The sequence below is a fragment of the Silene latifolia genome, chromosome 10 (assembly GCF_048544455.1).
Source record: "Silene latifolia isolate original U9 population chromosome 10, ASM4854445v1, whole genome shotgun sequence".
Classification (NCBI taxonomy): Eukaryota; Viridiplantae; Streptophyta; class Magnoliopsida; order Caryophyllales; family Caryophyllaceae; genus Silene; species Silene latifolia.
In genome coordinates this window covers 28,494,872-28,507,381 of record NC_133535.1, presented here as the reverse complement: position 1 = coordinate 28,507,381, position 12,510 = coordinate 28,494,872, and positions in this window count along the sequence as shown.

Here is a 12,510-nt window from a genome sequence, read left to right as displayed (position 1 = left end):
ATATCAATATTCTCTCTCACAAATCGAATTGTTCAATTTTAAGGAATTAATTAATCTGTATCGGTATACAACTAATTAACCTTTTTCAATTAAGGGAATCGTCCTTTAGGTGTGACCTCAAGGGATCAATCGATCACCACGGTCGCACGACAAGAATGTCAAACTCTAGCCACCAATCATTACCGATATGTGTGGACCAGTTGACTATATATGTAATGTATCATCCCTTCCGTATTCTTGAAATGAGATTTAATAATGATATTTAAATCATATGATCGCACTATTGTTGAGGACACATTTCCCAACAGAACCCTCCTCCTATCATACAACACATAAAGGCTACCAAATCACATACTACACATAAACCCCCAAATCTCTAAATTAGGGTTTAACCAATTCAAAGGAAAGACAATAAAAAGGGTACATAGATCTTACCCTCGACGCAAGGAACTCAACGGTATAATCAACGCTAAGAACTGACCTTCCAAACTCCGGGGATTGCTAATTATGCGATTAGGATGAAGAACTTGCTTGCTTTCTCTCTTAAACAGTAATTTAGGTTTTGTAAAAGTGATTTAGAATAATGACGACAAAGCTTAAATACCTTAATCGCATAATTAACAAAACCCGAGAAAACTCCCCGTAAAACCGGCTACTCGATCGAGTACCCAAGGTACTCGATCGAGTACCCCCTTACTCGATCGAGTGCCCCAGCTACTCGATCGAGTACCCAACAGGTCAGAAACTATTTCTAAAACGCAATTACCCTTACTCGACAGAGTAAGGCCTACTCGATAGAGTACCCCAAGACTTATAAATACGGAGTATTACACAAGCATCTTCAGGGCTCCAATGGAAGGAACTATGGTGAAGGGAAGAATAAGAGGCGACATTAGGTTTAGAGAAGAGAGGCGGAAATGATTTGCGGTTATACGAAACACGATATATAACTCCTCGCTGTAAACACGCTACTCGATCGAGTAACTAACTTACTCGATCGAGTGACCCCTACTCGATCGAGCTACCAAGCTACTCGATCGAGTAGCCTCGACTAGATCGAGTACCACACACCCAAAGCTTACCATGTCACAAGACATAGCTCCTAAGGTTTTCCAAAGGTCAAGGCATGTCACTAAGGTCGGTCAACATCGGTCCACGGGTCCCTAAAAGGACGGGTATTACACTTATGTCCTTAATTCTACCCATCTCTCATTATGAGGTCAAGTTCAAGTTTACATTTCGAGTACACGTGTGTGCGTTGAGCGCAATGTAGGCTCTGATACAAACTGTGACACCCCGCGATAATGCGGAAAATATAACTAATAAATTTAAGTGGAAATTATAAAATTTTTAAAGCTTTTTATTACTAGTTAAAGCTTAACATGCGGGATCCACTAAAACTCGACGAAAATAAATTTTGCGAAAATAAAGTAAAGGTTCATACAAACAAGATAGTCAAAAATGGGGAAAATATATCCCACGAATGACAAGACGAAAATAGATGAGTTTAGCAAAAACATAAATAAAGTCCAACGGTCAAGGTAATCGCTAGCTCACACATGTCTTCACCACATAAATGCACCAACTAATACCTGTCATTCATGTAAACATGAACGCCACAGTTAGTGGGGAGAAACTCAAGGTTCCCCCAACCACATTATATCAAAATGAACATAACAAAGACCTCAAATAAGGCAAGGCATAATAAATATGGGATACAATTCACTTGAACAAATAAGCATGAGATCATTTATGTTACAATAATAAGATAAAGCAAGATAGAATAGCAAATGACCAGGTTATAGGCATATTTAAATAAGTGAAGTAAAGGAAAGAACATAGATACGATTAGTTAATCACAAGCACAAATTCCAATGAAATATGACATATGCAACTATCCAAATTATAAAAGACTAGTACTTAAGGCATGTGAGATAGATAATGAGTAGTCAATCATCGCAATACATATAGATGAAAACCATATATATGACTTTGGAAATCTTCTAACAAACATTGCACGGTATGTGGCTATTAACGTCACATGCACACTCATGGCTTGTATCTCACCGTAAGAGCGGATGAGAGCATCAATCCCGACGATCATATCGCAACTAGAAGGCTTGCATCTCACCTCTAGTGTCCGATAGGATCAAGACTCTTACATTCAACCACATAAGACTTAAACTCTCGTGTAAAAAGACATATGTCAATGACCACAACCAAGCAAGACATTTAGTACTCTGGACTAAATTTTCCCCGAGTTGGATTACGATAATAATACAGTCCTAGTCTAAACCTGGCCAGACTCTCGGAAGAAATATTTTTCGATTCAACATACGACAAAGCAGCCTGGATCCAAGACTCGATGACAGAACGGAAATCGAGTACCCAACTGGCCAGAACAGCGCGAAAGTGCGGACAATACTAAGATAACACTCACTTGCTAGAACAAAGACAGTGGGCCAAACCCGTATTTTGCGAACAACACAAGTAGGGCGTAAAAGAAAAGAGATAAACCGTACTTGCGTAACAAAGACAAGTAGGTTAGACCGTACTTGCCAGAACAGTACAAGTAGGGTGTAAATATAAGTCAAGCAAGAAGGCAAAGCATTATGGCATTTTCACGAGAATACGACATATTACAAGTAGTTGCTTAGAATAAATCACTCATACTTGAAATATGATGAAAACATGAAAAGGAACAAGTAACAACCCATAAGTGAAATAGACTATACCATTTGATACTAGTATAACATGGCTAAACATTTTATTTCATATTTAAAAGTTACTTGAGCTTAAAATAGAACAAGTGATAACAAAAAGTGATACGAAACACGAGACAAAACGTAAACAAACAAATGAGAACTCAAATATGAAGTATAAAGCATCATTTCATACTTTTATAACATGAATAAACATTATACTCCATATTTACATGTTAATTAAACATTTTATAAACAACCGATAACAAATGAATTAAGTAATGCGAAACACTAGGTAAATTGTAAACAAACACAAACCGAACCGCATTTAAGCTTAACAACCAAAACCGATGTTTAACATGTGAATGAGACATAAACAAGGACTCCAATAATAAAAAGGTGTCAACAAACCATACACAAGAATTACAACCAAGGTTAAGATTCATACCCAACAAGAAGCATAAAACCCAATTTATAACAACAAGTTTAGTACTCAACTACAACAAGGGTCAACTTCAAACGAACATAACTTGAGTTCTAGACATTAGAATGAGGTGAAACCAATTGAAGGTGATAGCATATCCTCTTACGGTTCTAACGGTAGGTCATATTTCCGCATACAGACAAGTAACAAAGGTGTTATGGACATTTTACGAAAACTGGTCAGACTAAAACCGCAATGGGCTGCTTCCCGCGACACATACAAACTACATCTTTATCCCCAAATTAATCTTATCTTATCATTAAAATCCAATTGAATAAGAACATGTAATTAAAAAGAAATTTCATATGATACTTGAGACGAAAATCAATAGTTAACATATCCAAGCAACCAACTTTACCCAATTGTTCTTAACTCAATAATTTACAAACTAACAATTTCATGACATAATTACACGAAAATTAAGCATGAACAAGATGGTTTACTCACTAATTCATCCATATAACTAACCCAATTCATCCATGTAAACACTCATCTAACCAAAAGACTAGAAATTTCTCAAACAACCATAAGATGGTTTCACATACAAACTTATTCAACAATAAACATGTAAAACATGTAAAGATTCAAACTTTAACACACATATGAGTATACTACAACATATAAACACACAAAATTGACATAATTTCGAGTAAACTATCACTGTTACCTTTTTCTCTTCACATTTCGGACTCAAACTACTTCGGGTTGTCCGAGTTAACATCTACACACAAAAAGAACGATTTAACATGGAGTCTCGTGCCATAAAAGCCACGGACAGAGGGGAAAGAGGGTGAAAGTTGGGATATTTCTTACCTAGAAAGATGGAGGGTTAGGCGAGGAAGAATAGGCGTGAAAATCACTTGATTCGGATAAGAAATGAGTGAGTTGTGGAGTTTTTAGTGAAGTGAAGGAAATTGTTTCAATGGTGTTTGTGCCATGGATGACTTTGCTGAAATTTTGAGTAAAAATGAAAGGGTAAGGTTTATCTCCAATGATTGGTGAAGGGATAAGGATAAGAGGAAAGCCCATTAGTCATATTAGGCTCCAAAAGCTTAAATTGAGTCGATATACCACTAAAATACGTCTCAAACCTACTACAAACTTAAGACGGATATTTTTATCAACATTAAAATTATTATACATGTAAAACCACATTTTTTATAAACACGGATTTAAAATACAAATAAAATAATGAAATGGCTAATTAAATTATAAATGCCAAAACGGAAAATTCGTGGGTGTTACATTTACCCTACAATTAGATGAAAGTTGGGTAAACAGTTACAATAAAAGATTATAAATTGACAAATTAAAAGCTTAATAATAAGAGTTTGGGGTACAACACAGCCTAAATCTCCATGTGAGTAGAGATGAGCAATAAATTTTTACACGGAAATATATTGCAAAATAAAAGATACCATAAGAAGTTAAGTTGGGTAGGTTTTTAAATGTAATATAAACATGGTAGGGAAATCTTTTAAAAAGATATTCTCCATATATGTATTACTCAAGTAAAATACGCAGTATAATTTTAGGATTTTTATTTTTGAGCGGGAAATTTTTTACCGTGAAAGCGACATGTTGTCCAACCTAATGTATAGTGGTTCTCCTATTATACTTTTACTAGCTTAAAACCCGTGCAAAGTTTTATGGGTTTATTTGTTGACATTTTTTAAACATCATTCAAATTTATTGGGTAATAATTTGTGTATATACGTAAAATATCTAAATATGAGTAAAATATTCATACGCATTTGTGAAGAATTTAACTTAAAATTATTGATTATAACTTGTAAACACGAATAAATATATATGATAATAACCTAATCATTAATACTAAAAACCGAAGTATCACACGTTAGATGATAAGAATTCAACATAGCTAAAAAAAACGAAATATCTCGTCCCTGATTTAGCCTAATATGTATATTCATAGTCACCCTGAATGCCCTATTAACCATATGTTAGGGAAAGTTCCAAATTTTATGAATTGAAGACATGAAATAATGAACCAGCTTAATCTTTACATAATTCACAATTCATACATTTTTCAAAGAGCAACCAAACATCCACATATATTGAAAATTTCCTAATTAACCATACTACTAATAGAAGCGAATAACGTGCAATTCGATTCAAAGCAATTTTTTCACACGTCTATGTGTGAACCATGAGTTACTATTTATTAAAAGAATGGTTTACTGTTTATTAAATTAAATCATAAAAAAGTATATAAAGTGTTACTTGCGGTTCCAATTGAGATTGGGTAGTAAACCATTCTTTTGTGTGTAAACTTCGTATGATGAGACTAATAAAAGTGACCAATTTATAAGATTTTAATTCTCATTTGGCTGATAATAACGTGCAATTCCAATTGAGAAATAGTGAACATTTTATATAAAAATTGATTGTTTTTTAAAAAAGCGGTCATTTTACTCACAATTTAGCGGTAACTTTTTAATATAAAACGTTAAATTTTTACCATAAATGGTCATTGGTATGTCTTAGCATCATAAAACGGTCTCATAATATAATTTGTGATTGAGAATTGACTCTTGACACTGTGTAAACCACTTATTCATGTTCGCTAATGCTAAATACACATCCCAATAATCAAAACTCTCTAATGTAGACCCCTTATTCAGGTTTAAACAATGCCAACTTACTAATAATCTAATTTCATCCATATAAATTGCCATTAACGAACAAAATTTTTTGAGAGATCTAAGATGGTATCTGAATAAGTTATTGTATAAAACTAATTGTAATCCCCTATAAAATCTAGTGCAAAACAGTGGCGGAAACAATGTCGAATTGGATTAAATACACAATGATAAAAATTCTAATTGTTGTAAATTGAGAATGTATAAAATTTTCAAGGATAAAAAAAAAATCAAAAAAGTCTAAACAATTGCCACTTTTATAAAAATGGAGAAAATAAAATTCCTCAAAAGTGTTAAAACTAAAAACCATAAAAGAAAGCATAAAACAGAGTATGATCTGCAAACTACTCGCTAGCTCACAAAGAAATCCCCAGCAAAGCTAATATCTGTCATGTTATAAACATAACAGCCACAATCAGTGGGGAGTAATTCGACGTTCTCTCAGCCATATCACATGATATAAATGTTACAGAAGTAATAATATATCAAAAATAGATTGAAATATCAAAAACATATGTAACAAAAATAAATGATCAAACTCACGCTTAACTTAAAATAAACGTTCTGCATGCTTAAAAGCAAAATTTCTCAAATGCCAGAATGGAAATAATTTAGTTCAGGCTAGATTTTCACTTTAGCGATACTCCTTGACACTGCAGCATCTTAGACTAGTTTCGGGAACCCAGTGTCACGCAAAGGTGACCAACACCAGGTTCGCTCACTAGACAACAAGCTATACTAGGACACATCTTACCACGCAGTGCGAAGTCCTAGTCTAAGTACATGTACATGACTCTACGATAATCTGTACCGCCCACAGGATACCCAATCAAAGTCCCCCTAATCAAATTGAGCTATAAATTAAGTTTTATACTTGGTATTGTTAAAGTATCAACGATGATACGGACCAGTTATAGTTGTCGCCTTTTCTATAATTTATTGAGGACGAAATGGATAAACCCTTAATTGAAGTTAACGAGTATGTCACTAAATAGTTCTATATCGAAATATTACATAAAAAGATTATATGCGTAGGTTTTTTTATCATATTTATTTGAGAATTTTGTCATACCTTACCCTTCCTGAACTACTGATGCAGACTAATGTTTTGTTGTAAAACAAGTTATCCAATATATTTTCTAGAACACAATTCAACTTATTGGTTGCATTAAATCACGAATTATCAGCCAAATGAGAATTAAACTATCAGTGCATTGCAAGGGTGTAAAAACTAGTAATATAATTAAAAGGGTAACTAAAATGACAACTTTAAATATGTGTAGATACCTCATTTCTGCACCTCCCGCAAACCACCCGGTGATGATTGGGCCGCATGTTTGGTACGCGGAACGATTTGTGACAGTTCGTAAGTTTATCGTCAAGTGATTGCTCAAACACTGGTGCCTACCTCTTAATTGTCATCTACGCGCCGATACGGTCGTTTTGACAGTAATTAGAGTACATTTGGAGTCCGGGCCTAAAACCGTCTTCATTTTCTGATAACCGCTAAATCTTGAGTCAGAATGTTCTGGAATGTTCCGGATATTTATATTCCACATTTTATAAATCTTTTATAAATCTTTTAATCTTTGGTAAAGAATTTCTCGTAATATTCATACAAAATATTAAGGAAAATAAGATTAATCCGTTATTCCATAAATTAAACACGGAAATCTTTCTTCCGCAGGAGGAAACCACCTGGGAACAGACGCAGCAGGTGCTGCGCCTCTTCCAAGGGACGCAGTGACTGTTGCGCCTCTTCCCAAGTCCTTTTCTGCGTATTTTTCGTATCTTTTCATATCTTTTCGAGATTCACTTCCAAATTTTCTCCGAAAACCCTACTTCCTTCACGTGATTAGTATAAATAGGAGCCTTCGCTCCTCATATTTCTCACGCGAGTGTCCGCCCTTCTCTTCTCCCTTTGCATTCTAGACCACGTTCTTACTTTTTGGCGTCTACGTGCTTGAACATTCGACCACGTAAGCTCGGATTTTTCTGAGTACCAGCCTCGTTTGCACGACCGACCAATTTGACCAACTCCACCATAATCAACTTAATTAATCTTAATCGTTTTCCTCTTACGAGGGCACTTTCGTTACATTCGAGTCGAGCATCACTAAACATATACTTAGTTCATCTCGTTTCGTCAAACATGTAAGTCTGAGGGTGTAAATCCTCCTTTATTTATTGTTCTTTACTTTTTGTAATCATAATGTAAGATTTATGTCGAAAGTACTTCTAAAACTGATTTGTAAAACCATGTTTAAAACCTTTTTTTACGGATTATCAGAGGACAGACGTCGAGAAAGGACGCAAAGAATCGCTGCGCCTCTTGAAGGACGACGCCGCGCGCCTCTTCGTGAGGCTGCCGCAGTTCCTGCTTCCTTTCTTCTTCCTTTGTCTTTTGATAATTCGATTGTTTTGTTTCGTTATCAATTGTTCATTGTTTCTTTAACACGATAATTTTAAATATAATAATTTTAACATATTATTTATCATCACTATTATATAATTCATCGTTAAATCCCGACTTAAATCCCTTATAGCCAATATTTGCGGGTTTTCGTCATTAAAATCAAATTCGGTTTTTAGATGTTCGATTCATTCATATTGGATCTCTGGAATTCGATCTTTGGTATATTTCCATCTGTTTATTCGTCATTAGTTCTTCATTAATTCGTCATATCTAACCTAATTAGTTCACCCATGTCACTAATCAATCTTTCATTCATGTAATTATTTCGTTTACATTCGTCTCATCCATGTTTTATCGCTTTTATGACTCATTCACATGTAATTAATGTATTAAATCACTTTCATTCGAGTCAAATATCATAATCAATCCTTAAATTCACCTACGAATATTAACGATTTGCAGTTCCGGCTTCACAGCCAGAACTCACCTTTGGAACAGACGCAGCGTCTGCTGCGCCTCTTCCAGAGGGCGCAGCTCTGCTGCGCCTGTTCCAGGTTGATTTCTGTCTCTGAACTTCCATTCTGCCTTGACCTAGTTTAATTAGTTTACTTATTTAATTAACTATTAATCGTATTATCGCCTAATTCCTGTTCGTTAACTCATTCATTTATTCTTTCTCAAATTATCCGTTTTAAATGTATTTTCGACATAAATCAATTAAACCCGATGTAGTTATTGTAATTTTCTTTATTGTAATTTCATTATTGTATTTATTGTATTTCTTTATTATTGTTTGTATGCCTTCACATGTAATTGAATTTAAATCTCTACTTCGACCCAATTGCATGTTAAATTACGTGTTAACCGACTTAGTTAATTCTTCACATGCTAGGATTAAAAATTTGATGTTGCATTGCATGCATATAATCGACAATATATCAAGTATAGATAATTTCCCTAATCATTAGGAGAGGCCGCTATCGAGGCGGGCGGGATTAGGTGTTCGATCAAAAGAGCTTTCTAATACGTACCCTCACCCCTTACTCCAGATCTCTGTGAACACCCGTGTTCATTGGCATCCACGAGAGTCATTCTAGACATAGAATGCTAAGAGTAACAAGTTCTTGGTGTTCATGTCACTACTTTGTGTCTTGACATGGCACGAGGTATTCGAACGGTTTCCAATTTTCCATAATAAATTGGTGGCGACTCCACAAATGCAAACGCTTGTTCTCCTTCCAAGCGCCCCCGTGGGCCCGCGTCCACAGTTTGGCGACTCCGCTGGGGAGTGTAAACTTACGTGTAGCCAAGGGTGAAACTTGAACAAGGTTAGGGAATAGTTTGTACAAGACAATTGTCGGTTTTCATAACTGTAACACCCCCATACTCCAAGTGCCTTACCAGGACCACTTAAGGCATGGAAGTGCTACCATCTCGGTTTCCCGAGGCAATGATAATCATAAGACAATAAAGAAACATACTTAAAAGTAAATAATGTTTAAAGTGATTACAAACCAACTCCAAAACTGATAAAAAGAAATACAAGATTCTCAGAGGGTCTACTGCTAAAACTATCAAGCTATAAAACATCGTCTGACACAGCGGAAGACTTCTAACTGCCACGTGATGACTCATCCTAGCTATCCCATACGCGTCATATCATACCTGCTCAATAAGTGCTCACCACCCCCGAGTGGATCACCACAGTTTTTAAAACAATTAAACGGGGTCAGTACTAATCACACAATTTATATAAACCAGCAACACAGTAAACAAACAGATCAAACGGTCACACACACAATCACACCCACTCAAATCAATCCCCGTCACCGACTGTCCACTGGACCAACCCTGCCAGTGGGGGACCGCAGCCGTACCCACCAAATCCCCGCTCATCATACCGAGCGATAACCCTGTCCCATTAATGTGCACATCCCCTCCCGTGGCGGGTTCCACGGAGGGCGAAACTAGGGCGTGAAGCCACTCCCGCAAGTGACTCCACTCAGCCGAGAACGCATCTCGAGAACCAGAGACAAACAATCACAACCATTAAACAGCAATCAAAACCAACAACCGTCACAATACGAATACGATAATATTTAACAATCACAAAACACCAACAATGCATTATGGGACTAATACTGAGTAGGGAAACCCTACCTGGAATGCAACACAACATCAGACGATCTAGCAGCTGTCTCAAAACATTTCCTCTACGAACCCTTCTCCTATACACATAATCATACAATCACTACCACATCAACATAAACATAGAAAACCCCCAGTCCCAAAATTAGGGTTTAACGAAACTTAACGAAATACTATAAAATTGGTATGTAGATCTTACCCTTGATGCAAGGAACACTATGATGCAAAGAACGAGATGATCCGACACTCCTAGCCTTGGGGATTTGCCAACAACGCAACGAGAGAGAACTACGTAACTCCTTTTTCTTTTAAAAGGTTTAGAAAGGATAAAAGTGATTAAAGAAACTGACGGAAACCTTTTATATTAAACTCGCGTTATTAGAAAACCCAACAAAACAACCCCGTAAAACACACTTACTCGATCGAGTAACTGACGTACTCGATCGAGTGCCGCCTACTCGATCGAGTACCAAGGCTACTCGATCGAGTTCCCTACAGGTCAGAAACTATTTTAAACTGCAAACCACCCTTACTCGGCAAAGTAAGGCCCACTCGATAGAGTACTAGAGACTCATAAAACCGTAGTATTACAGTCTTCCCTCCTTAAAAAGAACTTCGTCCCCGAAGTTCAACCCATACATAAAAACAAACATACATACTAACTCGACCAAGACACAACAAAGCTACTAGGAACTCAAAACAAAACCCCAACTTATAAAACGTGAACTCTTAACACCAACTCAAAACAAAACCTCCACAACATGTCTCACGATATCGTATCAACTACATCATATTCTCTCTCGACACCAACTCCCAACACCACCAACTACTATCCACAAACGCTGCTAGCTCCGTAACATATTATCCATTAGAAAATCCAATATCAAGACATTCACAAACATCAAACGGAATGTCACATTCTACCACCCTTAAAAGGAACTTCGTCCTCGAAGTTTACTCACACTCATAACCTCATCATCCAACTGTCAACACTAGTGAAATATTCTCACACTCCTAAACATCACGCTACTACAAGCACGGTCCTGACCTTTAATAAAATCACCCACAACACAAATCAATCTTTTATTCTACATCAAGACTCGAACTTCCAAATATATTACCATATGCACAACCATCAAAATCTCTTTTATCGCATCCTACTCCTCTTAAGACAAATGTTACGTCCTCGTAACTCACTAATATTAAATCCTAGCTATATCTTCTCATTATCCTCATCACCACCGCATGTCAAAAATAACCACCTATACTCTAAACACTCGCCATGCATATATCCAAGGCTCTCTTACTTAAACAACTCTCATACTTCAATTCACTCGTCACACCACCTAACCTATACCTCAAAATATTTAGCTTAACCCAAAACTTCAACTCTTCCACATTACCGCAACAGGACATACCTCTCTATATAAACTACATAAAACTCCCATCGTCAAAAGCATAACTCACGATCCACACTTATTACGTACACTCACACTAGATCCTCAAGTTCTTTTCTTTCATTACCGCAAAACTCATACAAAACTTAACATGACACTAATTCCCAACACCCTACACTCATTGTCCCAAAATCTGATTATGAACCACCTGCAGCGTCCAGATCTATACAACACATGTTCCACCAATCACTTACCATGACTATGTCTAAAGCCTCATCTTAAAACAAGATCGAAAGTACTGTAACAACTTCTGACAACTGTGTCCCATCAACAGAATGTCACTATACCATGACAACAACAAAAACATATACAACTCTCTTTCATATCATACTCTACCCTCATTCCCAAACTGAAACTGGTAAGAAACATCAACAAACAAAACAACAGTCTACATGTTCAACCAAAACTCACAAGGAACAGCAGCAAACAAAACAACAATCTATATTTAACTGGTATGTACTTTCGAAAACTCGTATCATAACATTTCGCCTACTCCACCACGACCGGTGACGGCATCGCAACACCGCCACCAACAGCCACACCGCAGTGCGAAAATACCCGCATCACAACACTAAGTACCGTGCCCGGATCACCACCCGAGGCACCACAACCACACCGATAGACATCACAACAGACACAA